The sequence below is a fragment of the Schistocerca cancellata genome, chromosome 4 (genome assembly GCF_023864275.1).
Source record: "Schistocerca cancellata isolate TAMUIC-IGC-003103 chromosome 4, iqSchCanc2.1, whole genome shotgun sequence".
Taxonomy (NCBI): Eukaryota; Metazoa; Arthropoda; class Insecta; order Orthoptera; family Acrididae; genus Schistocerca; species Schistocerca cancellata.
Window position 1 is genome coordinate 709,651,110 of NC_064629.1, and position 22,815 is coordinate 709,673,924.

At 45.8% G+C, this 22,815-nt stretch overlaps 1 long non-coding RNA gene and 1 other non-coding gene across 2 annotated transcripts in view; one reads left to right on the forward strand and one right to left on the reverse strand.

Annotated features, from left to right (window-relative positions):
• The window catches only part of LOC126183698 (uncharacterized), a 268,012-nt gene that overhangs the window by 82,916 nt on the left and 162,281 nt on the right, over positions 1–22,815 (forward strand). The window contains exon 2 of the long non-coding RNA XR_007536792.1: positions 20,380–20,434. This is a non-coding gene — a long non-coding RNA (uncharacterized LOC126183698). The remainder of the gene's footprint in view (positions 1–20,379; positions 20,435–22,815) is intronic.
• Positions 3,916–3,990, reverse strand: Trnas-cga (transfer RNA serine (anticodon CGA)). Its single transcript has one exon. It is a non-coding gene; the product is annotated as a tRNA-Ser (tRNA).

A 22,815-nucleotide genomic window follows, 5' to 3' on the forward strand; every position in this document is an offset into this window, starting at 1 on the left:
CTAAATGATTTGTTTTCCTCTATTTCTGTAACTTCAAACATGCACGTCTCCATTGCCCGCTGAGTAACCCTCATATGTTGATTTAAATGGTTCAGATGGCTCTAGGCACTATGGGACTTAACATCGGAGGTCATCAGTCCCCTAGACTTAGAACTACTTCAACCTAAGACACCACACACATCCATGCCCGAGGCAGGATTCGAACCTGCGACCGTAGCAGCCGCGTGGTTCCGGATTGAAACGCCTAGAACGGCTCATATGTTGAATGGTTATCGTATTAAAAATATATGTCCCACTATCATCGGTAAAAAGTGGTAATCGTGCACACTGATTGTAGTCTTTTATTTTATCGGACTCAGCAGTTTGGTTTTGAAAACTATACCAAAAACACATCAAGCATTTTTTTCTCTTTATTTCTTTTGCGGTCAGTCCAGTTGTTGCCTTCACCTATCGCAAAACAAAAACTTTACGCCATACCTTTATTGTTAATTCGTACAATTTTCTCGTGGATAATTTGAGCATGCCTCATTTTATTCTAATTAGAATTGATTTTGATGCCTGTATGAAACTTGGTACAGTAATTTCTTGAATTAGTTGTTGAAATTCGTTTGAAGTAAAGTACATTCGTACGGCATGATTGGCTGGGAGTCTCTCAGATATGATGTTCAGCCGTTTTTTTGCACGTTCTTCCCACTGAAGACCACTTCGGCGACTTCGAAACCCTTAACGTACCCCAGTAATCGTACCGGAATTGAACATTAAAATGAAAGCTGGTGCAATCCATTATTTATAAAGTGGAGGAACGTAAACGTCAGTTCCGTCCACAGGCCCTAACGGGCCCTCGGTACCGACCGACCGCCTCCTCCTCATCCTCCTCGAATGACGTCATTGGATACGGTATGGAGGGGTGTGGGTTCAGAACACCGCTCTCCCGGTTCTTGTCAGTTCGTCACCTGGAGCCACTACTATTGTGTCAAGTAGCTCCTAGACTGCCATCACGAGGCTGACTCCTCCCACCAAGGAAATACCTCTGACCCTACAGGGGAACAAACTCGGACTCTCCGCGTGGTAATCAGCAGCGCTAACCATTCATCTGCTTGGCGGACGATAAAGTGGAGTATCGCACGGTAAACTGTTTTCAGCAGCAGCGAAAATGTTGCAGCTATCACAGGTGCATCGAGACGAATGAAGAAGTACTCTAGATTTCTCTGAAAGAGGTGTATCATTTCCGCTGGTGCCGAAAACAATTTACGGCCCAATACTCGATTTTTTTAGGCGGCTGCGCTGTTTTGTTTTGGTACCTCTAGCTGACAGCTACAGTACTGTCCCGCGGAGATTTAAACGTGTAGTGCGAGTGCAGACATATACCTCCACACAAACAAACAAAAAATTGCGTGTATTTATTTCTTCGAGTGTCCTTATTTGGTCAGTGCCCTAACATATGCCGGATGAACGCCCTAGACAGTCAATCTAGACGTTGTTGAATTCGAGTCACAAGCTTTGTCAAAATCTACGAATGGCGGGCAAAATGGTACACTACTGCCCATTAAAATTGCTACGCCAAGAAGAAATGCACACGATAAACGGGTATTCGTTGGACTAATATATTATACTACAACTGACATGTGATAACATTTTCACGCAATTTGGGTGCATACATCCTGAGATATCAGTACCCAGAACAACCACCTCTGGCCGTAATAACGGCCTTGATACGCCTGAGCATTGAGTCAAACAGAGCTTGGATGGCGTGTACAGGTACAGCTGCCCATGCAGCTACAACACGATACCACAGTTCGTCAAGAGTAATGACTGGCGTATTGTGACGAGCCAGTTGCTCGACTACCATTGAACAGACGTTTTCAGTTGGTGAGAGATCTGGAGAATGTGCTGGCCAGGGCAGCAGTCGAACATTTTCTGTATCCAGAAAGGCCCGTACAGGACCTGAAACATGCGGTCGTGCATTATGCTGCTGAAATGCAGAGTTTCAGAGGGATAGAATGAAGGGTAGAACCACGGGTCGTAACACATCTGAAATGTAACGTCCACTGTTCAAAGTGCCGTCAATGCGAACAAGAGGTGTCCGAGACGTGTAACCAATGGCACCCCACACCATCACGCCGTGTGATACGCCAGTGTAGCGATAACGAATACACGCTTCCAATGTGCGTTCACCGCGCACGGATGCGACCATCATGATGCTGTAAACAGAACCTGGATTCATCCGAAAAAATGACGTTTTGCCATTTGTGCACCCACGTTCGTCGTTGAGTACACCATCGCAGGCACTCCTGTCTGTTCAAAAATGTGTGAAAATCTTATGGGACTTAACTGCTAAGGTCGCCAGTCCCTAACGTTACACACTACTTAACCTAAATTATCCTATGGACAAACACACACACCCATGCCCGAGGGAGGACTCGAACCTCGGCCGGGACCAGCCGCACATTCCATGACTGCAGCGCCTCAGACCGCTCGGCTAATCCCGTGCGGCACTCTTGTCTGTGATGCAGCGTCAAGGGTAACCGCAGCCATGGTCTCCGAGCTGATAGTCCATGCTGCTGCAAACGTCGTCGAACTGTTCGTGCAGATGGTTGTTGTCTTTCCAACATCTCCATCTGTTGACTCAGGGATCGAGACGTGGCTGCACGATCCGTTACAGCCATGCGGATAAGATGTCTGTCATCTCCACTGCTAGTGATACGAGGCCGTTGGGATCCAGCACGGCGTTCCGTATTACCCTCCTGAACCCACCGATTCCATATTCTGCTAACAGTCGTTGAATCTCGACCAACGCGAGCAGCAGTGTCGCGATACGATAAACCGCAGTCGCGATAGGCTACAATCCGGCCTTTATCAAAGTCGGAAACGCGATGGTACGCATTTCTCCTCCATACACGAGGCATCACAACAACGTTTCACCGTGCAACTGCTGTTTGTGTATGAGAAATCGGTTGAAAACTTTCCTCATGTCAGCACGTTTTAGGTGTCACCACCGGCGCCAACCTTGTGTGAATGTTCTGAAAAGCTAATCATTTGCATATCACAGCATCTTGTCGGTTAAATTTCGCAACTGTAGCACGTCGTCATCGTGGTGTAGCAATTTTAATGGCCAGTAGTGCATTTCTTGCTTATTACCCCGATCTGGGCGGGAAACGAGTGACCACGACGACAGTGATAAAATAGACATGTAACAGAGAATAAATGTACGGCGCAGAGTTAGTAGAGGGCAGGAAAGCTGTAGGGCTGTTTTGTGGAGGAAGTGCGTCGGCCGGCGGAAGCCGTGGACACGCAACGCCGGCCGTGGGAGCAGCGGCCGCACCAGCGCGCTCTCACAGCGACGCTCCGCCGCCTCCGGCTGAGAACCGCATTATCAGCCTCTCCGCAGTTCACTGTCCGTGACGACCAGCTCGTATTCTGCTTGTGTGCCTATACGTGCAAACTACAACGGTCGATTTTAACACCGGACTTCTTGATAACCACGGTCCTGTTGGAGGTGATACGGATATGCCCGTGCCTTATTCCAACGTGGTGATTGGTTCATCCAGCCGGTTATGGAGAAGTGGGTTGCGGGCCGGCAGGGGAGGGGAGGGGGGAGAGTTGATACCTGCAACTGTACACGCTAAAAGAACTACGGCGTAACTTCGTTTTTTTCTGCATGTGAAAATTATTGCGAGAGATAAATGTCACGGTCTTAGGCGCTGCAGTCGTGGACTGTGCGGCTGGTCCCGGCGGAGGTTCGAGTCCTCCCTCGGGCATGGGTGTGTGTGTTTGTCCTTAGGATAATTTAGGTTAAGTAGTGTGTAAGCTTAGGGACTGATGACCTTAGCAGTTAAGTCTCATAAAATTTCACACACATTTGAACATTTTGATAAATGTCACATTAACTGAAACTTCCTGGCAGATTAAAACTGTATGCCCGACCGAGACTCGAACTCGGGACCTTTGCCTTTCGCGGGCAAGTGCTCTACCAACTGAGCTACCGAAGCACGACTCACGCCCGGTCCTCAAAAAATGGTTCAAATGGCTCTGAGCACTATGGGACTTAACGTCTATGGTCATCAGTCCCCTAGAACTTAGAACTACTTAAACCTAACTAACCTAAGGACAGCACACAACACCCAGCCATCACGAGGCAGAGAAAATCCCTGACCCCGCCGGGAATCGAACCCGGGAACCCGGGCGTGGGAAGCGAGAACGCTACCGCACGCCCACGAGATGCGGGCTCCCGGTCCTCACAGCTTTACTTTTGCCAGTATCTAGTCTCCTACCTTCCAAACTGCGAACCTTGCAAGGTAGAGCACTTACCCGAGAAAGGCAAAGGTCCCGAGTTCGAGTCTCGGTCGGGCACACAGTTTTAATCTTCCAGGAAGTTTCGTATCAGCGCGTACTCCGCTGCAGAGTGAAACTCTCATTCTGGTCACATTAACTGCTTGAGGAAACCGTAGGACCAACAAAGATCGACCTCTGAAGTTTTGCAATATTTTTGTCTACACACCAGTGCCTTTTGTGGTAAGTTCCTATGGGACCAAACTGCTGAGGTCATCGGTCCCTAGGCTTACACAGTAATTAATCAAACTAACTTACGCTAAGTAAGGACAACACACACGCACTCATGCCAGAGGGAGGACTCGAACCTCCGACGGGGAGAGCCGCGCGAACCGTGGCAAGGCGCCTAAGACCGCACGGCTACTCCGCGCGGCTACCATTGCCTCACACATGCTTTTTTGAAAGGGTGCATTGTCATACTGATACAGCGATCATCTCCCAACTGTTCCCCTGTTGTACTCACTAAACAATTATGTAAAATACCGTATGAATCCGCATTTATCATTTTCTTGAGCGCAGTAAGGGTACCACACACGAAGTACAAAAATCACTTCCGTACCCTAACATCACGTCCTTCGTAATTCGCTATTGCCACTGCACATGATGGCAGATAACGTTCTCCAGGTATTCAGCAAACCCAAACCCTTCCATCGGATTGCCGCACTGTTAAAATTATGTAAAACTCACCTTTCAACCTGCCACTGTGGCCGAGCGGTTCTAGGCGCTTATGTCCGGAACCGTGCGACTGCTACGGTCGCAGGTTCGAATCTGCCTCGGGCATGAATATATGTGATGTCCTTAGGTTAGTTAGGTTTAAGTAGTTCTAAGTTCTAGGGGACTGATGACCTCAGATGTTAAGTCCCATAGTGCTCAGAGCCATTTGAACCATTTTGAACCCACCTTTCACTTTTCTCATATGACATCCTGAAAGCCGTTAAACAACGAAGTCGGGCAGATGCACGATTTCTCGATTTCAGACGAGAATTTGATTCAGTACAACACCTGCGCTTATTATCGAAAGTACGACCGCACTGGGTATCAGGCGAAATTTGTGACTGAATACAGTATTTTCTGGTATGGACGACTCAGCATGTTATCTTTAATGGAGAGTCATCGAGAGATATAGAAGTAACTTCGAGTATACCTCAGGGAAGCGTGTTGGGTCCCTTGCTGGTTATGCTGTATTCTACCTTGAGGACAGTATTAATAATAACCTCAAATTTTCCCAGATGATGCAGTTATCTATAAGGGAGATCAAAATGTTTCCGTTTGAGGGCGTTGCTGCAGTCTTTATGCGCAGCAGCGCGACTCCGATTCGGGTATCTAAGGACCGACACGTAAGCAAAGGATGAATGTGGCATTCGTGTATTTCCGACGTGCGTCGTCTTGACAAGGTTTGCGCGGCTCCCCCCATCGGAGGTTCAAGTCCTCCTTCGGGCATGTCTGTGCGTGTTGTCCTTAGCGTAATTTAGTTTAAGTTAGATTAAGTAGTGAGTAGGCCTAGGGAGCCCGCCCGATTGGCCGTGCGGACTAACGCACGTCCTTCCGGGCGGGAAGGAGCGCCTGGTCCCAGGCACGAATCCGCCCGGCGGATTTGTGTCGAGGTCCGATGAACCGGCCAGTCTGTTGATGGTTTTTAGGCGGTTTTCCATCTGCCTCGGCGAATGCGGGCTGGTTCCCCTTATTCCGCCTCAGTTACACTATGCCGGCGATTGCAGGGCAAACAAGTTTTCCACGTACGCGTACATCATCATTACTCTACCACGCAAACATAGGGGTTACACTCGTCTGGTGTGAGACGTTCCCTGGGAGGGTCCACCGGGGGCCGAACCACACAATAACCCTGGGTTCGGTGTGGGGCGACGGAGGGGTGAAGTGGACTGCGGTAGTCGTCGTGGGGTTGTGGACCACTGCGACTGCGGCGGGGACTGAGCTTCTCCGTCGTTTCTAGGTCCCCGGTTACAATACAATACAAGCCTAGGGACTGATGACCTCAGCAGTTTGGTCCCACAGGAACTTACCACAAATTTCCAAAAAGAAAAAAAAAGACGTGCGTGTGGTAAATGCGCAAACGTGAACTACGGCGACATTATTACCAAATGCGTCCAAACAGGACCAACGTGCAGTTATTCTTTTCTTGACTGGCGTATGACAAACATCGGCAAACATCCATCGGAGAACGGAAAATGTGTATAGAGCAATATATTTGTCGAAAACCACTATTATGAAATGGTGCGACAAGAGGTGTTGCTGCTTCTTGATGACGCACGTCCTCGTATCGCAAATGTCGTAACGCAGACGTTACGCCAACACAAGTTTGAGACGCTCGAGCACCCGCGCTGCAGTCCTGATATCTCCCCATGTGATTATCGGGCCTTCGGTCCCTTAAAAAAGGCCTTGAAGGATCGATGATTCCTGTAGGACGAGGCTGTGCAGCAGGCAGTTAGGGACTTTATGACACAGCAGGAGACGGTCTTTCACCAAATGGGTATCTGCAACCTGGTACCTCGGTGGGATGATTGCCTCAATGCTCGCGGTGATTTTCCCTGATCGTATTGTAGACTGTTCGGCCTTCGAACGTAAACTTTTTGGTCACCCCTTATACAGTGAAGTACGGTCTAAACGAAGCTGCACAAATATTTAGCCAGACCTTGATAAGATTTGAAAGTGGTGGAAAGATTGACAACTTGCTTTAAATGTTAATGAAAAATTGTGCATTTCACAAAACGAAATAATACAGTATCCTGTAGTTATAATACGAGTGAGTCACAGTTGGAATGTGTAAACTCGTACAAATACTTGGGTGTAACACTTCGTAGGGACATGAAATGGAACGATTACAAAGCCTCATTCGTGGGTAAAGTATGTAGCAGACTTCGGTTTTGTTAGAATACTAGGGGAATGCAATTAGTCTACAAAGAAGATTGCTCACAAATCACTCGTGCGATCCATCCTACAGTTATGCTCGAGTGTCTGGGACCCGTACCAAATTGGACTAACTGGGGATACTGAACGTATACAGAGAAGAGCAGCACGAATGGTCACAGATTTGCTTGACCCGCAGGGGAGTGTCACAGAGACGTTGAAAGAACTGAATTGGCAGAATCTGAAAGATAGACGTAAACTATTACTAGAAAGCTTTCTTACAAAATTTCAAGAACCGCCTTTAAATGATGACTATAGGAATATACGACAACCTCCGAAGTATCGTTCCTATATGGTTGGTGAGGACAAGATTAGATTAATTACAGCACGCGCTGAGGCATTTAAATAACCATTCTTCCCGCGCTCCATACGTGAATGGAACGAGAAAAGGCTCTAATAACTGGTATAGAGCGACGTACCCTGTGCCATGCACTTCACAGTGGTGCACATAGTGTAGATGTATGGCTCTGAGCACTATGGGACTTAACTTCTGAGGTCATCAGTCCCCTAGAACTTAGAACTACTTAAACCTAACTAACCTAAGGACATCACACACATCCATGCCCGAGGCAGGATTCGAACCTGCGACCGCAGCGGTCGCGCGGCTCCAGACTGTAGCGCCTAGAACCGCACGGCCACTCCGGCCGGCGATGTAGATGTAGATGTGTAGCGCGATTCATGGTTCCTTGTCACTCGTTAGCTGTCAGTCACTGACTAGTGGGGTCACTGTTTACAGGACCTCAAGCATCGTTTAGAACTGGCTACAGAAACGTGTGGCTTACAAGGAGCTGCTCGACCACTGTACCACATTCTTCCTAACTCCCTTCACACAGTTATTGTGCTAACTGTATTGCTGGTAGCACCGTGCAACTCGAGCGTTTCCTTCCATTGTTTTCATGCGATTTTTACAAATACTCTCCTCAATGCTCGAATGCTGTCCGTGGTCTGCTTGGTCTTGGTTTAACGGTGGTTGTTCTTTGACATTTGCAATTCACAGTCTCATTTTCACAAATATGCGCACAACAAGTATTCGCATGTAAAAATTTTTTTCGTGGTAAGAGCCTCTCGTGGTGTACGGAATAAGTTTGAGATCATTTGGCCGCAGTGTTATGTGAACGAGCATATGGCACTAACACACACAACCGACCACGTGCTAGAGACAAGCGGTGAAAGTTTGTCCGTCAGATCCACCCACACGATGGACCTGATTGTTTACTGTCATATTGAACAAGAAGACTACCAGACACGAACTCTGCTGGAGAGAGGCAGACGGTTTGTCACTGAACATTCTAATTCGGGCGAACAGGTGCACGACCGTCGGAAATGAGACTTCGCTGATTGACGAAGTCTTACCGTCTCCATTGTGTCAAGCTACGTTTACGAGTGTGCCGGGACTAACAGGAGAGTTAACATCCTGCAAGCATCGATAGAAGAATACAAAAGGATCGCTCTGGTTGAATTAAGTTTGAAAGATGTAACATCTGGTAACATCTGGGATCAACTGTTTGGCTTTCTCCATCGATTCAGTCATAAATTGATGGCGATTAGACGCGTTGTTTAAGTTGACCTATGAATTGACAATATCCTTAGATAACGAATTTTGGACGATATGTTTCTGAGTATTGAGTAGAAGGGATCATTTCTGTCCTCCGCTGATTGTGTTTCTTTTCCGGCAGTGTGGTAAGAGTTCCGTTTGTATCTTATATAAGCAAGCAATATCCTAGGTGCTATTATCGTTTTGCTCTCAAAGACAAAATTTTACGCCGTTTTCGTATTTTCTGTTCTTGATACGGATAGAAATAGTTGTAAAAAATAACTTCGTACACTGTAATTTGTTGGGCCATTCTCGATTGGTTCGAAGCATATATGATTCCATAGTTCAGTCATGGAAGAAACTGAAAAAAAAAAAGTGGTGACAAATGTTTTTGCGTTCTGCTGAATCTGCAACACTTGTAAATTTTATTCCCAAAAGTTTCAGTAAATATATGCTACCTACAATAATTTGCAGATTTTAGTTCTAAAGAAATCGTTAAACATGCGACTGATGGTAATATTTTGAGTGGCTAGATCTAACTAGCTTAGGACTGCAGTCGTGAACGGGAAAGGGTGTTGGTACTTCGTGTATCTACAAGGTGAGGATTATTAAACTATATGAAATAAAACTGTCATAACCTCTGAACGGTTGGCGTTAGAACGTTCAAACCATCTAGTTGGCCGCGGGGCGTGATGGGAATTGTATGGTTTGGTTTAGCGACGAAGCCCACTTTCATTTGGATGGACTCGTCAATAAACAAAGTCGGGTCATTTGGAGGACTGAGAATCCGCATTTCGCGATCGAGAAGTCTCTTCACCCTCAACGAGTGACTGTGTGGTGTGCAACGTCCAGTCACGGAATAACCGGTGCGATATTCCGTAATGGCACGGTGACTGCCGAACGATACGTGAAGGTTTTGGAAGATGATTTCATACCCATTATCCGAAGTGACCCTGATTTCGACAACATGTGGTTCATGCAAGACGGAGCTCGACCCCATCGCAGCAGGAGAGTGTTTGATGCCCTGGAGGAGCACTGGCATGGGCCTCGATTGGCCGCCATATTCTCCGAATCTGGACACATGCGACTCCTTTTTGTGGGACTATACATATTAAAGACAAGATATACAGCAATAACCCCAAAACCATTGCTGAGCCATTCAGGGGGCCATCGACGGCATCGATGTTCCGACACTTCAGTGAGTCAGGCAGAATTTCGCCATTCGTCTACGCCACATCTTCGCCAATGACGGAAGGCATATCAAACATGTCATAGCCTAAATCAAAATATCTGGAATATCTGTAGTGACGTTTACGTGTTCAATAAAGCGTGTGCACGCCGCAGTTTGTAACTAAATTACGTTTTTTTCATATAGTTCAATAATTGTCACCCCGTAAATAATTATTCTGCAAGTCCCTCGTAACTCCTTGGAGGAAGAGGATACTCGGGGCACGTATTTATACTTTTCTTTCCTGTACTTCCTACGAACGGTGTACAGGAAAAAATGGCGACGTGTATGACTCTGTACACACCCTAAACTCTCTCTTCTTTTTCTGGTAGTTGTTTTGTGAGATATACTGTGAGTGTAATTCTATAGCTTTACAGTCTGTGCTTAACTTTGATCGTGTAAAATTTCCGAATACGATTTCGCAAAAAAAAAAAAAAAAAAAAAAGAAGAGACTGCAGTTTGCCCTCCAAAGGTTACCACAGAGAACTTCTTATAATCTTAATCATGCAGCTGGTCAACATTATGTCTTGCAACCATTTTGCGCTCTCTCCTTTGTAGTCGCGCAGCAGTGGATTATAATATTCCTATAATTAAAAATGGTTCAAATGGCTCTAACCACTATCGGACTTAACATCTGAGGTCATCAGTCCCCTAGACTCAGAACTAGTTAAACCTCACTAACCTAAGGACATCACACACATCCATGCCCGAGGCAGAATTCGAACCTGCGACCGTAGCAGCAGCGCGGTTCCGGACTGAAGCGCCTAGAACCGCTCGGCCACAGCGGCCGGCTATTCCAATAATACAACTTCGTATTTAAAAAGTCGAAAAGTCATGTACGCAATAACAAAGACCCGCAAGTTGTATTATACTTTCAATGTAAATGTTGAAGATAATTGGAAAGGTGTCTTAACCAGCTCGTTACAACATACTGCTGATATCCAATCTCCATACCAGAGGTTACTACTTGATTTCTCAACACCCACAAAAGTTATCATGAACATCTTGTTTCAAATTCTTGCCTATGGCTTTTTAATATTAGTATTTTAATTCGTTTTTGGTACTTCTCTTAACCGTAAGTCCTATTTACAAGTGAAAAATTTCCTAAGTACGCGTCGATCCTATTCTGTCATTCATATTTGTGGCCCATTCAAATAAAGGTCTAATTTTATAGGAATGTTTTCAATGGACTCCGCTTCAGCCATAGGGTTCGTTCATGCTCTGCTGCAGCCACTATTTTAGCCCTGCTGCTGGCAGAATGGCGTAAGCCATATAATGGTCGACAGGCGCAGATTCAGCACAAACAGTTGGAACTGTGAAAGGGAAAATGCTCGTATTGTGATGCCGAAATTGTGCAACGCTGCGGCATTGTCGAGTGACGGCTGGTAATTACAGGGAGGAAGGAAGAGCGTAAACGCGTGCTTCCGGCGTGGCGGCCGGCGTGCGGCGCAAGGACGCCTGCAGGTTGCCGTCGAAAATCTGCCACACTATAGACGCCCACCACGGATAGCGTTCGCAGTCGCAAGGAGACTGGGCGAGGGACCGGACTGAGACGTGCTGTCGAGCCCACGGAATACCAGCGTCAGCTTAAACGTGTGCTTCCTATGTATCTAGTCACGACCGGTGATCTCAGCCCCCCAAACTACACCTGTTTCACCGATTGGACGTGTGGTAGTGAGTTTATTATCTCATGTTGGTCACTCCCTTTTTATCGAGTGGTTATAATTAAAATACAGCTACTCACCGAGATCCAGTGTGGGATTTGATTATCGTATGGCAGTGTAACTTGGTAGATATTCTAATGCGATAGTGCGGAACCGAATTACGGTGGAAAAAAATTAGTTCTAACTTTGGCCACCAGATGCAAATCTGGCGCAGTACAGCATGTCGTCGACATCCCTGGCGCCCATATTCAATAAATTGTGCAAGCGCCGGTAAATAATATCCCATTATGCCTTTCTCACTACAGTCTGGAACCGCGCGACAGCTACGGTCGCAGGTTCGAATCCTGCCTCGGGCATGGATGTGTGTGATGTCCTTAGATTAGTAAGGTTTAAGAAGTTCTAAGTTCTAGGGGACTGATGACCTCAGAAGTTAAGTCCCATAGTGCTCAGAGCCATTTCAACCATTTTGAACCTTTCTCACTTGTTTGACCTCTTCTGCCCACTCCCTTTCCTAATCCATTGCATATGGAAACATTTCTGTACGACTTTCTTGTTTTCACAGTGCGAGATTTGCACCTGGTGGCCAAAATTGGAACTAATTTTTTCGAGAGTAAATCGGTGGTACATTGACGCATTAGAATATCTACCAAGTTTCGCTGCCCTACGATAATTACAGCCCATACAGGACCTCTGTGAATAGCTGCACTTCAGTTATAACCATCCGACAGCTGACACTGTCGGAGTGGCTTATAGGGTCCGTGCAACTGTTTTAGCGAAGAAGGTTGTGTCGAATGCACGTTTTACTCCTACTACTACTACGACTACGACGCGACGCGCATTATACCATTCTTCACATACCGAGTGATACGGAGCAAATCTTGGTACACTGGACACATATTTGGATGAGGAGAAATTTACATTTTCATCCAGTCATTCTGATTTAGATTTTTTACATTATTTTCACACGAGTCGAGTAATGGGTTGTTTGATAGAGACCTCGGCAGACTCACTCCGTTATCGTTTGTCCACACTGAGAGTATGCTACTTCTGATTAAACCGACGTCGATGAGTCGCTAAATTCCAAACCTTCCATCCTTCTTCCCGCTCGAACACAGAATGGAAGGTAATGTCTCTGCGCATAAACTCCATGCGTTACCAATAGAGGCTTCACTAGTCTGAGGATGGTCTGTCTACGACTGAAAGCGGTTACCACACTAACACCATTTGCGATTTGGCCCAGGAAATCGGCGCAGTATGGTGATGAGGAGTCGTACGCCGCATCATCTCACCCCTTTACGAATAAATAATAATGATCGTTCCTGCAGGATGCACCAGAGTCCAGCGTTATCTCATAAGCGAGCATTGGCGATCTCGACTACGGAGGTGGGTCAGTAGTGAGCTGGAATGTGAGCATCCTAAAAAGTAAACAGGCTGCCTACAGAATTAATGTCTAGAGGGAGCCAAGTGCTCAAAAGCGGACGTCTGTTAAATCAGTGCTCTTCATTTTGACCTCCAGAAATTAATCCCACAATGATAGTATCCATTCTTAGCATAACGAACGTGAACCACGAGAAGAAGAAACTTGGATTTCGTGGTCGAACGGCTGCCCGCAAACCACGCAACGTACTGGCAAATGCTGGTCTTCCAAATGAAACTTGCGACAAAGTTGTCACAGGAACGAGCATCGCCGGCCGTGGTGGCCGAGCGGTTCTAGGCGCTTCAGTCCGGAATCGCGCGAATGCTACGGTCGCAGGTTCGAATCCTGCCTCGGGCATGGATGTGTGTGATGTCCTTAGGTTAGTTAGGTTTAAGTAGTTCTAAGTTCTAGGGGACTGATGACTTCAGATGTTAAGTCCCATAGTGCTCAGAGCCATTTCAATCTTTGCAGCACGTCACTAGTCTGAGAAATAAACAGTTGGCTACTCGAGATAATTTATCATATCGTTACTGCAGCAGGAGTTGCGTGATAAATTAGTGGTTCCCAAACTTCAGATTCTGTTAGTGTCTTCCAGGTGGTGCTTGTATGGAGACCACAATGACTCCTCACATTGAACCGATTCAATCTAGAAAAATATAATATATGTACTATTAAACTACACAATAACTTCCAGTATTGTTGCAAATATAATTTTATAAAATCATTTTGGCTCCTTTTAAAAAAAGTGAATAGTTTGAATAGAACTGATGAGTGTTACATGTAAACAACATTTTATTTGATATTATACGTTATCAGTTTCGTTGAGTTAAATCTATAGATTTCACGACCTGACGTAATGCAAATACTTATTTCCTTCCCATAGTATTATCTTCTTTGAGATATCACAGAAATACGAAATGAAAGGGGAAAGAGGCTAGTGTTGAATGTTGAAAATTGGTCTCATAGTTATGTTAACCGGAGACCTAGAAACGACGGAGAGGCTCCGTCCCCGCCGCGGCCGCAGTAGTCCACAACCCCACGACGACTACCGCAGTCCACTTCACCCCTCCGCCGCCCCACACCGAACCCAGGGTTATTGTGCGGTTCGGCCCCCGGTGGACCCCCCAGGGAACGTCTCACACCAGACGAGTGTAGCCCCTGTGTTTGCGTGGTAGAGTAATGGTGGTGTACGCGTACGTGGAGAACTTGTTTGCGCAGCAATCGCCGACAGTGTAGCTGAGGCGGAATAAGGGGAACCAGCCCACCTTTGCCGAGGCAGATGGAAAACCGCCTAAAAACCATCCACAGACTGGCCGGTTCTTCGGACCTCGACACAATTCGTGCCGGGGACCGGCGCTCCTTCCCGCCTGGAAAGCCGAGCGTTAGACCGCACGGCCAACCGGGCGGGCGGTCTCATAGTTGCGTGCAAACTTGTTGAAACTGCGCGTTACTTGTACGTTAGGTGCGTTGCATATCTGTCGGACTTAACCTACCGAACAAGGTGGCGCCGTGGTTATCACACAGGACTCGCATTCTGGAGGACGACGGTTAAAACTCCAGTCCGGCTATCCTGATTAAGGTTATCCCGTGATTTCCCTAGATCGCTCCAGGCAAATGCCTGGATAGTTCCTTTGAAAGCTCACGACATATTTCCTTCCCAATCCTTCCCGAATCCGAGCTTGTGCTCCATCTCTAATGACCTCATTGTCGACGGGCCGTGAAACATCAGTTTCCTTCCTCCCCGGATGTTACCTCATTTCGATAGCTTTCTTTACGTATTAGAACAGTGTCTTATTAGATTTCCCTGAAAACCGGAAGCGGAGAACCGTCTAGAAACTGAGTGAGAATATATCAATGGCCGGGTAAGCTAGGGACCTTCCTTTTCTAAATTGTTACGCTGTTGTCTGTTACTTAAAAGTAATCAGTATTTATAGCAAAATTGGAATTCTCGATGCCTATTTCAGGTTTTATTCGGAAATCGTTGATTTGTAAAGTGAATAAAGTAAAGATTTATCATGTTTTATTCAACAACAAAAAGGTAAGATAAGGAAAAAACACAAAACAAAAATACGAGGTTTGCCCAGAAAGTAATGCACCGCACTTTTTTTTCTCAGCCGAATACAGTGCTAGGAATGCGAAAGGTTACGTACCCATTATTTGACGTCTCCTGAGTGCGCGCGCCAAGTTTCCGTTACTTCCGACAGGTAGCGTAGTCACAGGAAAGTTTCAAAATGGCGTTTGTAGTGAAGTGCGTTACAAACAACGTGGCGTCATTGAATTTCTCACTGCAGAGAAAGAAACTGTGGGGAATATTCACAAACGCTTGTGCAAAGTCTATGGAGAATCTGCTATCGACAGGAGTACAGTTAGTCGCTGGGCACGGAGGATGAGGTCATGAGAAGGCGGTTCGGGTTGGTTGGTTGGTTGGTTGGTTGGTTGGTTGATTTGGGGGAGGAGACCAAACAGTGAGGTCATCGGTCCCATACGGTTCGGCGGAGCTTCACGATGTGCAGCGGTCAAGGAGACCATCCACAGCTGTCACACCATACGTGTTGCAGCGAGCTGAAGTTGTCATTCGTGAGGACAGACGCATTACGACTCAGCACTTGGAGCTGCATCTGTCAATCGGCAAAGGGAGTGTGAATGCAATTATCGGCACTCTTGGATATTCAAAAGTGCGTGCAAAATGGGTCCCGCGGTTCATAACGGTGGATCACAAATCGCACAGAAAAAACATTTTCCTTCATTTGTTGCAACGTTTTGAAGCTGAGGGGGAGGCCTTCTTGTCCAGGATTGTGACAGGAGATGAAACCTGAGTTCACCATTTTGAGCCCGAAACAAAAATGCAGTCGATGGAATGGTGCCATTCCCACTCGTCACAGAAGAAAAGATTAAAAGCAACTGCTTCCGCCAGTAAGCTCATGATCACTGTATTCTGGGACAGTGAAGGTGTGATTCTCATTGGTGTGATGCCAAGAGGCGGTACCATTAATTCAGAAGCATATGTCAACACAGTAACAAAACTCAAGACACGCTTCCGGCTACTCTCGGCGCCACAATAACCCAGGAGATGTTTTGCTACAACACGATAACGCAGTCTGAGGACTGCTGAACACATCGCAAAACACGGTTGGACAGTGGTACCCCATCCACCCTACGGCCCTGATCTAGCCCCCTCGGACTTCCACTTATCTGGGCCATTAAAGGATGGCATTCGTGAAAGACATTTTGAGGACAGTGAATCAATGGATGCGCCACCAGGACAACGATTGGTACCGACAGGGCATACACGCCCTAGTTTCGCGCTGGAGGAAGGCCATAGAACGGGATGGAGATTACGTGGAGAAATAGGGTGTGTGGGTAAAATAAGATTCTTTCATGTGTGTAATTCTCATTGTGTTCAATAAAGAATTCTCGAAGAAAAAAAAATGCTGTGCATTACTTTCAAAAAATGTTCAAATGTGTGTGAAATCTTATGGGACTTAACTGCTAAGGTCATCAGTCCCTAAGCTTACACACTACTTAACCTAAATTATCCTCTGGACAAACACACACAGCCATGCCCGAGGGAGGACTCGAACCTCCGCCGGGACCAGCCGCACAGTCCATGACTGCAGCACCTTAGATGCATTACTTTCTGGGCAACCGTCGTATATCAAACATCACTTCAATACTTCTTCGAACTTATATAAAACACGTTTCTGTTATTCATAAACAACTTTCTAATTTATCAATAATAACAGGAAACTCCTGTCTTTGATCATAATGAAGAACGTTCTACTGAGTACAAAATAACAACGGTAATTACAATATTTATGCATCTAAACCGGACTTGCATCAGAAGTGATTGCTCTGGTTACATAAAAGCACAGAAGTTACGCATCCAACTAATTTTATTACTTACAAAATGCAATTTATATTCAATAAGTTTATGAAATCCACAATGTACTAAAAGTCTATGATGTGTGGTTCTAACTGTGTGCAAATCAAACAACCAAACAAACAAACAAATTAAGTGAAGTCGTTGGCTACCAGTTTCTCTCTTAAACATTCATTTATATTTCTTTCCCTACCAGTGCTACGAGTACTACCGGTAATCATACCGTTTACTACGTCATTTACGTAGTGTACCAGAACTACCGAACCGTAGTCTTGGGAGAGCGCAACTAATTACCAGGATACAAGGACTACTAGTAGCCACGCTCTTGTGTCACCAGAACTCTTGACAGGCGAGGCGCTGTGCGTCATGTGTTATAGACTGAACGTGGTGTTTCAGAAGGAATGGTAGATATTCAAGGAAATTGTTGTATTTGCAATTTTTTCTCTTCTTAATGTTTTTGCGTACGTTTCAGATACACGTGCGAGTCTGGAACAAACGACTTTGCATCACGTCCCTTATTACTGAGTCAAACGACATGGCAGTTTCAGGCTTGCTGTCTGTTGTAAAACTATTCAAAACAATGCTGCAAATAATTGACAAATGCTGTAGATACGAACGTGGTATTTGACAGATTCCGTAGTGGAAACACTCCTGCTACTTACGAAGAATACCGTATGCGGTTTCCAAATCTGCTGAATACAAGCTTGTTCACACCCGATTTCAACCGATTTAATGAGAAGAGAGTAGTTCCCTGATCATACATTTCTTCTGAGTGCTTAGCTGAACAAAATGAATTCATGTCCAAGTAGAATATAACACAACAACATACACGGGAAGAATTTTAATGCGTATCGCTGTTCCACATACAGAAGTATTAACCCTGCGTATAAATGTACATACACTATGTGATCAAAAGTATCCGGACACCCCCAAAAACATACGTTTTTTATATTAGGTGCATTGTGCTGCCACCTACTGACAAGTACTTCATATCAGCGACCTCAGTAGTTATTAGACATCGTGAGAGAGAAGAAAGGGGCGCTCCGCGGAACTCACGGACTTCGAACGTGGTCAGGTGATTGGGGTGTCACTTGTGTCATACGTCTGTACGCGAGATTTCCACACTCCTAAAAATCCCTAGGTCCACTGTTTCCGATGTGATAGTGAAGTGGACACGTGAAGGGACACGTACAGTACAAAAGCGTACAGGCCGACCTCGTCTGTTGACTGAGAGAGATCGCCGACGGTTGAAGAGGGTCGTAATGTGTAAAAGTCAGACATCTATCCAGATTATCACATAGGAATTCCAAACTACACCAGGATTCACTGCAAGTACTATGACAGTTAGGCGGGAGGTGAGAAAACTTGGATTTCATTGTCGAGCGGCTGCTCAAAAACCACACATCATTCCGGTAAATGCTTGGTGTAAGGAGCGTAAACATTGGACGATTGAACAGTGGAAAAACTTTGTGTGGATTGACGAATCACGGTACACTGTGTGGCGATTCGATGGCAGGGTGTGGGTATGGCGAATGCTTGGTGAACGTTATCTGCCAGCTTGTGTAGTGCCAACAGTAAAACGGTTCAAATGGCTCTGAGAACTATGGGACTTAACATCTATGGTCATCAGTCCCCTAGAACTTAGAATACTTGAACCTAACTAACCTAAGGACAGCACACAACACCCAGTCATCACGAGGCAGAGAAAATCCCTGACCCCGCTGCGAATCGAACCCGGGAACCCGGGCGTGGGAAGCGAGAACGCTACCGCAAACCACGAGCTGCGGACCAACAGTAAAATTCGAAGGCGGTGGTGTTATGGTGAGGTCGTGATTTTCATGGAGTGGGCTTGCACCCATTGTTGTTTTGCGTGGCACTATCGCAGCACTGCCGTACATTGATGTTTTAAGCACCTTCTTGCTTCCCACTGTTGAAGCACAATTCGGGTATGGCGATTGCATCTTTCAACACGATCGAGCATCTGTTCGTAATTCACGGCCTGTGGCGGAGTGGTTACAATTCAGTAACATCCCTGTAATGGACTGGCCTGCTGAGAATCCTGACCTGAATCCTACAGAACACCTTTTGGATGTTTTTGAACGCCGACTTCGTGCCAGGCCTCACTGACCGACATCAATACCTGTCCTAAGTGTAGCACTCCGTGAAGAATAGGCTGCCATTCCCCACCAAGAAACTTTCCAGCACCTGATTGAACGTATGCGTACGAGAGTGGAGGCTGTCATCAAGGTTAAGGGTGGGCCAACACCATATTGAATTCCAGCATTACCGATGGAGGGCTCCACGAACTTGTAAGTCATTTTCAGCCCGGTGTCAGGATACTTTTGATCACATAGTGTACATAATCAACGGATGGAACACCCTCACGCAGGTGGTGAAACTCGATTATTGAAATTTTGAAGACAGTCCTTGTACCAAAAGTACCATACTTGCTGAAGAGGTCTTTCTGGCTGAAACAATGGACATGTATATTCATGGATTCTCTGCACATACTAATCGTGTCGACAATGTGGCGCAATAGCTAAGGCACAGCATTCCTATTTGGGAGGAGATGTGTTCAAATGATTGTCCGACCATACAGATTTAGGTTTCCGGTGATTTCCCGTAAGTCAATTCTGGTAAATGCTGAAACAGTTTCTTTGGAAAGGACACAATAGATGTCCTTCATTATCCTTTTTTTCATCCGAGCGTATGTTGGTCTATAATGACTTCATTGTCGACGGGATGTTAAACACTAATCTTTCTAATTCATTTTCCACAACAAGTAACAGTTACCTAAATCAAACACGTTATTATCGATGGATTAACTGCACCAGTCAGCCGGCCGAGGTGGCTGTGCGGTTCTAGGCGCTCCAGTCCGGAGCCGCGCTGCTGCTACGGTCGCAGGTTCGAATCCTGCCTCGGGCATGGGTGTGTGTGATGTTCTTAGGTTAGTTAGGTTTAATTAGTTCTAAGTTCTAGGGGACTGATGACCACAGCAGTTGAGTCCCATAGTACTCAGAGCCATTTGAACCATTTTTTGCACCAGCCATACCTTTCCTCGCCAGTGTTTATCTGGAAATACATTGTAATCCCTGAGAAATGTAAACGCTACAGACCCTGTGGCCAGTGTTACCGTCACAAATTTCCAGCTACAAATAATATATAGAAACGTGTTGAGATCGGCGATGGAATTTTTGAAAATTTGATATTAGCGATATATACTCTTAGAGCACTTTTTCAACCATAAGTTAGTGTGCTCTTGACCTTTCCAGGTTTCTTTGTGCGTAATAGCCCAACAGCTGCAGATTTACATCAGCTGAAAATTTGTCACATTTTTATATTAAATTTCAAAACTTGTCCGTAGTGGTATCACAGTTCTAATCAAATATTTGTATGTTTCAGGATGCAGAGTGGAAGGTGGAACTAGTGTGACAACACAGCTGAAGCTTGTCGCATGGTACGTACTCAACGCTCACACAATGCTAAGACTCCAACGCATCTTTTCGCGTTATTATACTCTGTGTAGAAGATGCTGTCTCTCTCTCTCTCTCGCTCTCTCTCTCTCTCTCTCTCTCTCTCTCTCTGTCTGTCTCTCTCTGTACTTGATAACGCACGGAGTGATTACGACAAAAAACATTATCGAAGCTCTTCATTTTACATTTACAAACAATACCTCCCATTCTAAGCTCAATTACGGTGTCGTCGCGTCCGAAAGTAGACAACCGCCACCTTATCATGCAACACACAAGCATGACTTAACTCTTTAGAAGGCTATGACTCTTTCCTGATAATACAGATGTACTTGTGACGCGGTTTCTAGAAGCCCTAGCCAGCCGGCTATAGTGTTATCTGTAGACTCAGTTTTACACATACACTGCCTGGCAAAAAGAAAGTGGAGGCACCCAGAAGACGTGATCGGATGTCAGTATAACTTCGTACACCTACACACCATCTGCGTGTATGTTTGCAGTTCTCTTTGACATGTGGAACAGTCACCAGAGTTCATTAGCGTTGTTCGTGTTTAGTGTTGTTACCAAGCGTTGTAGGGTATTTAATGGTCGAGAACAGTGACAGATGTTGGGTAATAACTGTGAAGGACACGGAAATGTCGCGTACTCCTGTGACAGTGTTATCAGAACCTGACAGAGTTTGAAAGAGGCCCCGTTGTAGGTATCCATTTGTCCGAGCTGGTCGTGTTGCACAATGTCCACATTTGTGGGGCAGTTGAATGTACCAGTGGCCCGATGTTGGACTGCATGGGAACGTGAGGGCAGGCATACTCGCCGTCAAGGTTCTGGTCGACCACAGCAAGGAAGGATCGCCGTATTGTGCACCAAGCAAATCGTAACCCCTTCATATCTATTCCCACCATCCGAGAACAAGTAATGGACTCCCTGCAACATTCTGTAAATTCCGCACCATCGATCGAAGACTAGGAGCAATCGGATTTGCTAATTTTCGTCTTATGCGGAAACTGCCGTCAGCACATCAACATACACGGCTGCGTTTGTATTGGTCCCGTGACCAAGTAGTACGAATTTCTGATGAGTGTCGTCGCACTGTGTTCAGCGATGAATCGCGGTTTAGTAGACCCCACATGACCATCTACGGATGATGTCCGTAATATTTTTAGCTTTCTCACTCGAACTGTTCTCAGTCTGTCGACTAGAAGACAGTCTTTGTTCTGTAACTGTCTTCGCCTTTCACCGGACTGGCGGTGGTTGGATGCTAGGTGGAACTTTTCACGCCATTGGATATCACCTGCGAGAACCCTCGTCTGTTCCGACCTACGCACCAGCCTGATGCATGCACCCCTCCGTAAATTCTTTCTCAGCTGTGGCATCAGTATTGCTTCCAATTGCTCAGTCTTACCTCTACTACGTGCTTTCATCATCAGAACATGCACTTCACGGACGTCACTAACATATGAACTACCCCTGGATCGAGTGACTGATGACCTTTCTGTGTAGTCCGTTAACCTCCAACCAACCAACTAACCATGTACAGCGAGTATGGCGGCGATCTGGCGAGAGATCCGATTCTTCCAATGTTTTGGATAGGTACGAGGGGTACTCAAAAATAACCGAAACTATTTTTAAAAGCTACATATTTTCATTTTTTTTTTTACAAAACAGCCTTATCCTCTTCAAAATACTCTCCCTTACAACTAATACAATTGTCCCACCTATGCTTCCACTGTTCGAAACATTTTTTTAGTAATCTTTAGAAATGGCTGACAGCTCCTCCTCACTACGGATACCTTGTACGATCTACCAATAAATTAATACTGGTTTCTGGAACTTCAGGATAACAGTTCAGTGATCGTTTTATTTCTCTCTCATGGTTTGCATTGTTGATGCAAGTAAGTACATTCAAGAGAAGCTGCCAGTTGGTGTCGTCGAAATAACAGTTGTAAAGCAAATGGCTGCAAGCTTAAAACAAGAGAATGAATTGCAACTAGCTGAAGAATGTGAACAAGCCGAGCTGTCGGCTACCGAGTGCAGGCAAGCGTAGATCGTAACGTGATCCAAAGTGGCGCTGCCGAAGGTCAGGCTACTGTTTCAGGTTGACCTCCTGCGCAGATGCGGATCGCTATGTCACCATCACCACACAAAGCACCTCTCTTCAGTTATTTTAAGTGTCTCTGGAGTGCAGTACTGCATTGGTGGAACAATTGGCAGCTAGCCTTAAATATGGAGAAATGGGAAAGAGAACACGAAAAAGAAGAAGCCTTCTTGTTTTATTTGTGGTAATCCGCGACTAACGTGTAGATTATATATCTAAATATCGATAAAACGTGACACTAGCGCGTAAAATGACTTGATAGCATGGCTAAAC